Source organism: Triticum dicoccoides, chromosome 1B, assembly GCF_002162155.2.
Source record: "Triticum dicoccoides isolate Atlit2015 ecotype Zavitan chromosome 1B, WEW_v2.0, whole genome shotgun sequence".
NCBI classification, from domain to species: Eukaryota; Viridiplantae; Streptophyta; class Magnoliopsida; order Poales; family Poaceae; genus Triticum; species Triticum dicoccoides.
In genome coordinates, this window is record NC_041381.1 from 547,946,983 (window position 1) to 547,959,890 (window position 12,908).

The 12,908-nt window shown below is 41.9% G+C and overlaps 1 pseudogene; it reads right to left on the reverse strand.

Annotated features, from left to right (window-relative positions):
* Positions 1-7,634: 7,634 nt before the first annotated feature.
* LOC119308131 lies at positions 7,635-11,778 on the reverse strand (annotated as a pseudogene).
* Between the last annotated feature and the right edge of the window lie 1,130 nt (positions 11,779-12,908).

Here is a 12,908-nt window from a genome sequence, read left to right on the forward strand (position 1 = left end):
TCAACAAGAACAAACTCCGAAGGAAGGGATTACTCATTTGGATGAAATAAGAATAAGGTTTATTGTATGCTTATCCTTCATCAAATTAAACTGATGACAAACAATGGATTTTTGCATACTACTTATTCCTCTTGAAAAGGATTGAGAAGTGACATATCGCAAACTTGAGAAGGTCTTCATGAACCACCGGTAGGATAGAAAGAATGAATGAATAAAAACGATAATCATGGAAAAAGAATCTTGAACGAACCACGTAAGAATTTGGAAATGACTGATAAGAGAGAATGAATCACCAGAAAGAATTAGAAGAACCAATATGCTCGAGGGGATTTAGATGCAAAAGAATAAAGAGATCATGAGCTGATTAAAGAACACTTGAACGAAGCACCGGGATAAATAGATAACGGTAGCTGAAATGTGAGAACGAAGAATTCTTATGGAACGATGGCCTCCGATTAAAAGAAACTGGAAACAACTTCTGACATACTCTGGATGGTTAAGAAAGAATATCTGACAAACTGAAATAATTCGAGAGGATAACATGAAGCTAGAACCACGAAACTTCGGGAGAACGGGCAAGATTTAGAGGAAAACTCTTCTTCGATCTTCAAAGTTGAGAATGACGACGAGAAACACCACCGAAATTACTGAGATACTCCGGAAGGATGAAAATCGAAGAGGTTGAGCCAACAATGAAATGATTTGGAATCGATCTTGGAAAAGCATCTGACTGATGAAATTCATACTTACGTCAGACTTCGAAAAGAAATAAGAATAACTCCGGGGGAATTAGAAGAGTCAGGTAAGATCCTGGGAAAAGACCTGTGGGTTAGGGCCCACTGAAGAGAAAATCTCTGTTGGAAAGGGATGTTGAAGAGGTAGATGATGCACCAGAATGATTGAATTATTTGAATGAGGTGACGACCTCGAATTAATTGGAACATAGATGAATCTCCTGAGATGTCTTGAGCACTCCGAAAGGATAAACTGGCGAGAGACGAACGAGCAAGGAGAACACTTGAGCCGAGGAAAAGAATGTGATCAACCCGAAAAACTTGAATTGGGTCCACCGGAAAAAGAAAAGGGATGAAGAATGGCGAACGAGACGAGAATTCACCGGTTGAAATAATTGAGGGAAGACTGAAGAGGTTCCACATGAATGAGATAGATGGTCGAGAGAGAGTCAGACTCCGGGAAGAAAAGGGTGGGAGGGCGGGAAAACAAAGGCACCTTGGAAGGGGAAATCGACGAATATCTTGAAGAGAAAACACCGGGTGAAATCATTGAGGAGAGAAAGCAAAAACTTCGCACGAGTAGGATGGATACTCGATTACGGACTCTGATCCAAAGAAGAAAAGGGGAGGGCGGGTGGGAAAAGAAAACAACTGAGGATTGAACTCAAGGATGAAGATGCTCGAGTCGACTTGACGAGAAATGCACCGGATGAAAGAGCTGAGAACCAACGATCGGAAAAACAACTGCTTGATCCTAAAGAAAAATTTGAAAGGGAAGAGAAGTAGTTCAAAACACCTACGTCAAGATTCCTTACCAGAGCGACGAAGGGGCTGAGGAGTAAAAAGAATTCCTACTCTCCGATATAACTAGACTCCAAAAATAGTTTTCTTCTAGACTCAACAACGGCCAAACTACACGATCAATCAAGGGGGCTCCTAGGGTCGGTCGAGGCTCTGATACCAACTTGTCACGCCCAATATGCGACCCTATCCAAAAGGAACTCAAAGGTCCCACCAAGGATAGATCCGCATATTGGAACGCTTTTGCAAGGTGGATATCATTACATCAACATTACATAATAGATGGGGATACATACATAAGGCATACAATGCCCCACGAACACAACATCACAAAACATCAGAGCACCGTCCGACTACGGATGAAACACAAATAGAAACTCAAACGACATCCACCCTGCTAGCCCAGGCTGCCGACCTGGAACCTATCCCCTGATCGAAGAAGCAGAAGAAGAACTCAACGCAAGCAAGCATCGCTCTCGCGTCATGATCATCGCATAACCTGTACCTGCAACTGTTGTGGTAGTAATCTGTGAGCCACGAGGACTCAGCAATCCCATTACCATGGGTATCAAGACTAGCAAAGCTTAATAGGAAAGGAAGGGGTAAAGTGGTGAGGTTGCAGCAGCGACTAAGCATATATGGTGACTAACATACGCAAATAAGAGCGAGAAGAGAGCAAGCGGAACGGTCGTCAACTAGCAATGATCAAGAGGTGATCCTGAACACCTACTTACGTCAACCATAACACAGAAACCGTGTTCACTTCCCGGACTCCACCGAGAAGAGACCATCACGGCTACACACACGATTGATGCATTTTAATTCGGATCTGGTGTCAAGTTATCTACAACCGAACATTAACAAATTCCCATCTGTCTATAACCGCAGGCACGGCTTTCGAAAGATTATACCCTGCAGGGGTGTCCCAACTTAGCCCATGATAAGCTCTCGCGATCAACGAAGGAATAGACCTTCTCCCAGGAAGACCCGATCAGACTCGGAATCCCAGTTTACAAGACATTTCGACAATGGTAAAACAAGACCAGCAAAGCCGCCCGATGCGCCGACAATCCCGATAGGAGCTGCACATATCTCGTTCTCAGGGCAACACCGGATAGGTCGGCCTACGAGTAAAACCAACCCTCGAGTTGCCCCGAGGTGGCCCCGCAGTCTGCCCGGTTCGGACCAACACTAAGACAAGCACTGGCCCGGGGGGCTAAAATAAAGATGACCCTCGGGTTGGACGACCCAAGGGAAAGGGATAGGTGGTGGTGAGGCAAATGGTAAAACCAAGGTTGGGCCTTGCTGGAGGAGTTTTATTCAAAGCAAACTGTCAAGGGGGTCCCATAAATCACCCGACCGCGTAAGGAACGCAAAATCCGGGAACATAACACCGGTATGACGGAAACTAGGGCGGCAAGAGTGGAACAAAACACCAGGCATAAGGCCGAGTCTTCCACCCTTTACCAAGTATATAGATGCATTAATAATATAAGAGATATTGTGATATCCCAACAAAATCCTGTCCACCATGGAGAAATCTTCAACTTCACCTGCAACTAACAACGCTATAAGAGGGGCTGAGCAAAGCGGTAACATAGCCAAGCAACGGTTTGCATAGGAAAAGGTGTCAAAGGTTAGAGGTTCATTGCAATTTGGGATGGCTTGATAAACAGGTGATAGGTAGCGCAGCATAGCGATAGAACGAAACAACTAGCATAGCAGCAAAAGATCCTCTCTAGTCCCTGATCAAGTATCTCAATATGCCCAATATGCGACCCTATCCAAAAGGAACTCGAAGGTCCCACCAAGGATAGACCCGCATATTGGGACGCTTTTGCAAGGTGGATATCATTACATCAACATTACATAATAGATGGGGATACATACATAAGGCATACAATGCCACGTGAATACAACATCACAATACAAGAGATCAACATCCGACTACGGATGGAACACAAGCAGAAACTCAAACGACATCCACCCTGCTAGCCCAGGCTGCCGACCTGGAACCTATCCGCTGATCGAAGAAGAAGCAGAAGAAGAACTCAACGCAAGCAAGCATCGCTCTCCCGTCATGATCATCGCAAAACCTGTACCTGCAACTGTTGTTGTAGTAATCTATGAGCCACGAGGACTCAGCAATCCCATTACCATGGGTGTCAAGACTAGCAAAGCTTAAAGGGAAAGGAAGGGGGTAAAGTGGTGAGGTTGCAGCAGCGACTAAGCATGATATGGTGGCTAACATACGCAAGTAAGAGCGAGAAGAGAACAAGCGGAACGGTCGTGAAGCTAGCAATGATCAAGAGGTGATCCTGAACACCTACTTACGTCAAACATAACCCAGAAACCGTGTTCACTTCTAGGACTCCGCCGAGAAGAGACCATCACGGCTACACACGCGGTTGATGCATTTTAATTCGGATCTGGTGTCAAGTTATCTACAATCGGACATTAACAAATTCCCATCTGCCAATAACCGCAGGCACGGCTTTCGAAAGATTATACCCTGCAGGGGTGTCCCAACTTAGCCCATGATAAGCTCTCGCGATCAACGAAGGATAAACCTTCTCCCAGGAAGACCCGATCAGACTCGGAATCCCGGTTTACAAGACATTTCGACAATGGTAAGACAAGACCAGCAAGACCGCCCGATGCGCCGACAATCCCGATAGGAGCTGCACATATCTCGTTCTCAGGGCAACACTGGATGAACACTACGTACAAGTAAAACCAACCCTCAAGTTGCCCTGAGGTGGCGCTGCAAGTGGCTCTGTTTCGGACCAACACTTAGACAAGCACTGGCCCGGGGGGGGGGGCTAAATAAAGATGACCCTCGAGAGCGCGACTCCTAAGGGAAAAGTAGGTGCTGGTGAGGTAAATGGTAAAACCAAGGTTGGGCCTTGCTGGAGGAGTTTTATTCAAAGCGAACTGTTAAGGGGGTCCCATAAATCACCCAACCGCGTAAGGAACGCAAAATCCGGGAACATAACACCGGTATGACGGAAACTAGGGCGGCAAGAGTGGAACAAAACACCAGGCAAAAGGCCGAGTCTTCCACCCTTTACCAAATATATAGATGCATTAATAGCATAAGAGATATTGTGATATCCCAACCAAAATCCTGTCCACCATGGAGCAATCTTCAACTTCACCTGCAACTAGCAACGCTATAAGAGGGGCTGAGAAAAGCGGTAACATAGCCAAATAATGGTTTGCTAGGAAGGGTGTCAAAGGTTAGAGGTTCATGGAAATTTGGGAGGCTTGATGAGCAAATGATAGGCAGCGCAGCATAGCGATAGAACGAAGCAACTAGCATAGCAATGATAGTAGTGAGATCCAGGGTAGCGGTCATCTTGCCTGAAATCCCGCAAGGAAGAAGAACGAGTCCATGAAGAAGACGAACGGATGAAGCCGAACCAAGCGTAGACGAACAAATCCTCACGATCGCAACGAAACAGGAACTATCGAAAAGAAGCACACAACATGGTAAACACACCACACATAAACAAGGCATGATGCACAACAAGCATGATGCATGACAAAGCTACATGAAGCTACTCATGGCAAGAGAATGATGCAAACAAGAGCAACACATCAAAGCAAAGTTAAATGAGGCCAGAAACAACATATAACAATTCCAATAAGTCATCATATGCAAATTTTGAAATTGATCCAGATCTGAACAAACATTAAGTTGAAGTTGTTAAACAGCAAGTTAAGATGCTCCAAGAGGATCTACACGAAATTCTAGTCAAGTTACATATAAAGTTCATTAGATTCGGAGCTACGGCCTAGAAGATATGAGCAAAACAAGTTAAACATGACATCGATGCAAAATGCATACAAACATCAAGCAAACACACCAAAACAAGAATGCAACATGATAATATGAAGCTACATGCAAAAACAAGCAAGTTTCATATAGAGCACACTCAAAACGGAGCAACGGTGCAACACATACACACTATACAAGTCATAGCAACAATCTGTCCAAAACAGCAACTAGGCATATTGCAAGCATCAAAACAACAAGCTACAGTATCACAATATGATAACAAAAGGCATGGGCATGAAGTACAGGTAAATCATAACAAAACATGAACACTGAGCTATCTCCAGAAATCACTAGAACATGCTCAAACATACATGGAAAGATTGCAAATAATAACAGTTACAGACTTTAGCAGAAATAACATTAGGTTGCAATGTTTAGAGCTATCAAACAACATGTTACAAGAACTTATCATGGCAAACAAAGGCATGGTATGAATCTACTAATTTTATAGATCAAAAGTCCCTTACTGACCAAGAGCCAAAAAGGATCAGAAGATATGATGGCACCCATGTAAACATGGCAAGTTATATGACAGATTCATACATGGCAGGAACAACAATAAGTAGGCATGTTGGTGAGCTTGAACCACTCACTACAGAGCAATACATGGCAAGGAAAGGTAACCAACAGTAAGAAGGCATGTTTATTAAGCTAGGCATGGCAAGAACAAGATCATAGGGTGCATGGATCAATAGGAAAACATATGGCAAAACTGAACTTCATGTTAACAGGCTGACAACAACATCATTTAGCAAGTTTGGAGCATGATATGAACAATCTACAACAAGCTATAAATGCAACCAGGGGCATTGATGGGTATAGCAAGACATGTAGAACAAAACATGTTTAATGATCATCTCCAGATTATGCATAGAATGACTAGTAGCAGCATGTTTATATAGCATCACGAAATAACAGATTCAGTCTGGCGAAAACAGTAACAGCAAGTACTCTACTTAACAAGCTCAATTCACTCACCACAAGTCATTGCATGACAAGATAAGCATAGCATCATCAAGAAGACATGTTTATGTAACCAACCAAGGGAAGAACAAGTCCATAGCATGCAAGGATCAACTACAACAAACTTGGCAAAATTGAATAACAAGTAAACAATCTGCCAGGAAACATTTTGAAGCAAAAGTAGAGCACGAAAATGACATGCTAGACTACTCCATAATTGCAACCAGGGGCATGAATGGCTAGAGGATAACCATATATTCAAAACACCCTTACTGAAGTATCTCAAAATAAGCATGGATCTCTCTGTAGCATCAAGTTTACATGGCATAAAAATAACAGCAGAACAGGGACTGAAATCAGCAACAGCAAGTACGCTACTTAGCAAGCTCAATGCACTCAGCACACAAATCACAAAACTACATGGATAGCACCTCTGGAAAGATGGCATGTCATAGATCAAAACACATGTAGACATCAACCTCATAGGATGCACACATCAAACATGGCAAAAATGACAAATGAGCAAGTTATAACAATTTCGGCAGATTAACAGCAACATGCACTCTTCCAACAGCATTTCGGATATCAAGATGAGCTCAAATGAAAATTATGCAATGGAATGAAATGAAGTACTCGTTGAGACGAACAATTTGACATATTACACGCATGAAACGGAGCTACGGATACAGAGTTATGATGCGATGAACATGACATGATAATGTTGAAATATTCGGGACTTGGGCGTTTTTTGGACCTCGGGGAAAAGTCAACCGCCGCGGGTCTCGCCGGAGTTCGTTGCTAGAGAAGATCGGCGGAGGCGGGGACGGGGTGCTCCCGGGCGGATCTCGCCGGATCCGCCCCGGGGCGAGGCACGACGGAGGCGAGGAGGCGGCGGGGCGCTCGCGGCCGGGCGGCGCGGCCGCGGAGGAGGCCCGGCGGCGCCCGGCCCACTCGTCCCCAGATTATGCATAGAATGACTTGTAGTCCACATAATTGGGCATATTGGGCGTGACAAGGTTTTGATGATTTGACGTAGGTGCATATTGGACGGGTCAGTTTTGCTCTAAAAAAAAATAGCGCAGCGTCGCCGGAGTCCTTCCCACGGCAAAGGGATACGCGACACCCACACAGGACAACGCACCCAAACTTTCACCCGACCCGTAACATAAACCTCAACTGGTCACCTGTGAATCTGTGATTGATCTTCTTTTTTTCCGATAAAGACCTGTGATTGATCAATGATCATGGTATGGTAGTTGCTATCCTACAAGGATGCAGCTTGCACAACAAGCGTGTTCGAATTTATAAGGAATTTCTCAGCGTAGCGTCTTTGCCAGGAGTGACTGGCTTACAATGTGGAGCAACAAGAACTGCCAAGTGCTAAGCAATGAAGGGATAGACTGACGTTAATCAACAGAAACAACGACTAAACAAGAAAAACTGTAGGGGTTCCTGTGGGCAAAATTTGTCAGAAAACAGAGTCAAAACAGGCTCGAAACTCTATCTGATCAGTGATTGCGCACGCTGAAGACGCTGGCTTTCCTTCAACTTCTCCTTTGGTGACAGTTTGTCACCGATCAGTGTGACCTTCCAGCAGTCAGCTTGGAGAATGAAAACTGACCCAGCTTTCGGCACAACTGCAGATTTCAAAATGAGCTTCTTAGAAAGCAATCCCATCAGGTCTACAGTAATTAATACTAGAATTCATGACTACAAACAACATAGTATAACGGCAAAAATCAGCCTATGGGGAGAGAAGTTCCATTGAGTTAGTAAAATACAACGTTTTAAGCAAGAAGCTGAACAACCATGTCTACTTGTATTTCTGGCATATAAAAAATTCAAGTGTGGACCTCACGGGAAAAACAAGAATGTGTTCCATATGGATGGAGAGTTGCAGTAAGATTATTTAGTACGATCAATGGGAAAAGGAGGTATCGTATTAGCAGTAGAAAAGAAAAGCCAACAAAAGATTGTAACAGCCATCACCCAGAACAAGAAAAAAGATTGTAAAAGATATGCTCTCAAGGAAACTATAAATCACTTCATCCAAGCCTGTTCAAAATATTGATTAGGAAGTGGGATAGTAAGTACTCCGTACCTCGGAAGCTGTTGTCCTCTGATATAATTCCAAAAGTCTCTGCAGTGTCCCGAATCATGATGCCACTTACACCTTGATATGAGGCTGCTTTGCATTGTGCCACTGGGAATGACCAAAAGAATAACATAAAAATAATGACAGAATAAATACAGGCAGTCTAATAATCCAGTATGCAACTATGTCAAGTATATGAATCACCTATTATAAGGGCCCCATGAAGATCTGCTGAAAGGAGGTTTTCAGACAATTGCTTTTTCCTATGGAGAAAACAGGTAACATCAATACCTCATACATTGTACTGAAAATGCATAATAAAGGGTGAGCCCAAGTCTGGGAAAGGTACTGATTACATTTCTTGAATTTTAGTGCTCAAATTTTCAAAAAAATAATAATCTTTCAGAACTCTATTTACCAAACTTAAATACAACAACAGCTTAGTTAAGCTATTATCTTGTACAATCAGGCGCATACCAAATAATTTAGTCTCTACACTTTCTGTACAAATATTATTTTTGGGTGGGCTTGATTTTATTAACAGCATAAAGCCTGTGTGTTACTGTACTGTGATCATAAGTTAAAACAAACTGACAATCACAGAGTAGTACAAATGCACCAATACAGTCATAGAATCCTTCAAAAATAGAGACCAATCAAAAAGGGTCTAAAAACAATTAGGTCATATATGTAAAACTGTTGTGCAAATTGCCAGAGTTTACAAATTCTTGCGCATAATACTAGATTGTGTAACAAAAAGTAGGGCTTTTTACCAGGGCCTTAACTCTGACTGACCCAACCTGGGAGTTGACAATCCACTCGTGGGTGCCACGGTGCCAAGTAGGCATGAGGTGACTTTACAAATATGGGTCCACCTCTAGGAGCGATTGGGTGTTCTCTCATAAGACATGGAAACGGTCACACAGATCTGCAGACATGTAACTAATCTTCACCGGGGTTAACAACGTCTGAAACATGTTGTTTATGACTACTCAGCCTACTTTGCCAGCGTGTACATATTTACGAGTCAATCAGTTCATGCGTGTAGACAAAGGGGCATGATCACGAGTCTACATATTTGGCCACTCAGGTAAGGACCATGGTGAAAATGATTTTTTTAACATAATCTGGTACTATGCACAAACATTTGCAAACCCTCCTAGTTTGCACTACAAGCGTCGAATTAAATGGTAACAACAAAGTATAAATCACAAGCTTTTTATCTTTCCTTGCAAAAGCAAATAGTGTGTGGATGGAAACGAGGCCTGAAAGTAACAGAAAGGAAAGATAGTGAGGGATCCATACGGGGTGCTTTTTGTAAGCTCTCACATATACTCTTTCCACATTTCATGCATTGGCTTATAGAGGTCAAACCTGCAAGAAAAAGAATCACATGTAAAAACTGCATAAACTCCAAAGATACCACATGTGGGGATTTTAGGAAGGATATATACACGTTTCATTCATATCATATGAAAACGCGATGATAGAAGAAGATAACTTATATCTGCACACTAATCCTGAAGAAGAATTACCTGCGGAATGTATCATGTAAACCAAATGACCCACATTTCTTATGTTGCTTCATTGACATGTGTCTTTTTGATCGCTTTGAATGGGTCAACAAAGACCGTGATTGTGCATCCACTAATATAGGACCCCTTTGAACATAGTTATCCAAAAAAATCCCTCTATCCAGCTTTAACTTTTTAGATCCCTTGGCGATTCTTCCGGCTTCTCCACCTTTCTGAATTATGTCATGTACAACACTGTCAACTATCTCCGTGCTGTCGAGATCCTACACCAGTTCACCCAAAAAATATTTAAGGTTATTTCAACCAATATAAGTTAAATTTGATAGCCAGAACGCATATCATGGGATCTTACCGAATAGTCACCTTGGGACAGATTTTCATGGAGAGCAAATGAAAGCTCAGAGTATATAGGGTTGACTTCTCCACCTAAAAGGTAAAAAAAAAGTTATCTGTTAATTTGGAACACAGCCACACGAACATACAAGACATGGATTTACCTGAGGAACCAGAAGTGTTTTGTTGATGACTGGAATTTCCTTGAGCTGAGGAGCAGCAGCAGTATGAGAAAAACTGGTGACATATGTAAAATCTGCATCAATGGAATGGAGAATGGTGAACAAAATAAAAACCTCTAAATGTAGAGAGCTGGGCAGAGGTTCGAGAAGGAGTGAATTTGGGAGTTTTTCCTTTAATCCGTGCATCAAACTTAGGCTTGGGGGTAGTCTCTTTGTTCTTCGGGCACTTAGGCTGTTCATCTTTCAGCTTCTTAGCTTTAGCTGCTGCATACCGTTGTTGAATGGCTTCTAAGGTCCGTTTCTTCTGATCAGAAACAGTTGACATTGATCCTACGCCAGATCTGAGATTAAAGCAAGTTAAAAGCAGTGGTGGAGCCAGGAACAAACCATAGGGTGTGCCGCCTTGAAAAAATCGACATCACACTAGTAATACAAAATTGCCCAAAAGAGCAATATAAATAGTTTAATCAAGTCTCACAACATTAGAGTTCACTATATACGTTTGAAATTTGCAACTACCAACTACTCCCTCTGTTGTACTAAATCAGCGACACTTGATATAGAACGGAGGGAGCTCCGAAGACTGAACCCTTTAGTACTACTGAAAGTCTGAAAGAGTAGTTTCTACAATCACACTAACCAGTGGTGGAGCCAGGATTGAAGCAAACCCCGGGCCAAATTTTTTCGTGAACATGAAAAAACTTTGGCACTCCCCATATAACATTCCAAAAAGAAACCAGTATAAAAAACATACACAATAAAGCTCAGTTTCTCAATAAATCTAGAATCTAAACCTAATGCTTAACAATCTAGCAAAAGATATAAAACATGGCAAAACTACAAGTCATCTATACACTATGACAATTAGATAATGGATACACCAATTTCTGCACAATGAATCAATTCGAGTTCCATTAACATATTACGCATACTCACATACACTGTGCATACATCAATTCACCAAATCAACATTTAAATCATCTATACACTGTGACAACCAGACAATGCATACGTCAATTCACCGAAGACAAAACTACCGGCAAGAAAATTACCAGCGAATGGAGGGGCGCCGCGGCGGCAGTAAGCAGCAGCAGGACACACACAGCTGGCGGCGGAAGAATCACTGGGCCGGGGCGCAGCGGAGGAGGCCGCTGTCGCCTCGTCGCCTGGCACGGACAGGCTGCACGAGGCACGGCGACCAGAGCGGGGGAAGGCCGGGAACGGGATGACGGCGCCGGCGGCCGGTGGCCTGCGTTGGGTCGTGGAGCTGGTGCCGTTTGGGCTGCGAAGCGTTGCGTGCGTTGTGCCGTTTGGGCTGCGAAGAGCTGGGCAAAAAGGAATATCCTATTTGCCGCTCGTTGCGTCAAACTGCCAGCCCTTCGCACAGGCGAGCGACCGAGCAGCGACGCAACGGGCCGGCCCGTTTAACCGTTCCAGCACTCCCGGTCTTGGGAACCTTCTAGAAGGTTCCTGAACCGGTTTTTTATGTTCCTTTCTTTTTCTATTTCTGTTTATTTTTATTTTCTTTTTTCTTTTTTGTTTTTCAAGTTTATGTTTTCTCTCTCAAAAAAAGTTCACGCTTTTACAAAAATATTCAAAATTTAAAAAATGTTCGTGTTTTCAAATTTTGTTCATAAATTCAAAAACTGTATGCATTTATCAAAAAATGTTCGGAATTTTCAAAAAATATTTTGTGTTAACAAAATTGTTCAGAATGTTTTTGTTCAAAATTTTGACAACTTTTAAAAAAATGTTCGCGATTTCGAAAAATGTTTCCATTTCAAAAATTGTTTGCAATTTTCCAAAAACGTTCATGAATTTCTGAACATATTCATTTTATGTTTTCTTCACGTATTAAACTTTTGTTCATGTATTCAAAAAATGTTCAACTTTCAAATTTGTTTGGAATTTTTAAAGCTGTTTTCTGTTTCTAACTTTGGTCTAAAAATGTTCTTGTTTCCTTTTCGGTTTCTTTTTTCGTTTCTTTTTTATTTTGCAATTTTTTTTGAAAAAAGTTCATGTTTCAAAAATTATTCGTAACCTTAAAAAATTGTTCCCACTTTCAAAAAACCTTCATTTTAAAAAAATGGCCGCATTTTCCAAAATTGTTCATAAATTCAAAGAATGTTCGCATTTTAAACAAAATGTTGTGGGATTTAAAAAATGTTCCCTTTCTAAAAAATGTTCGTATTTGCCTTTTTTGGTTTTCTTTTCTATTTGGAATTTTCAATAAATGTGTTCACTAATTTGAAAAGAAATCATGTTTTTGAAAATTTGTTCGCAAACTCAAAATATGTTCAAGGAATTTGAAAAAATGTTCTCATTTCTAAATTTTGTTTCATAAATTTGAAAATGTTCTGTAATTTCAAAAAAAGTTCCAACCTTTTCAATTTTGTTCACATACTCAAAAAATGTTCCTGTTTT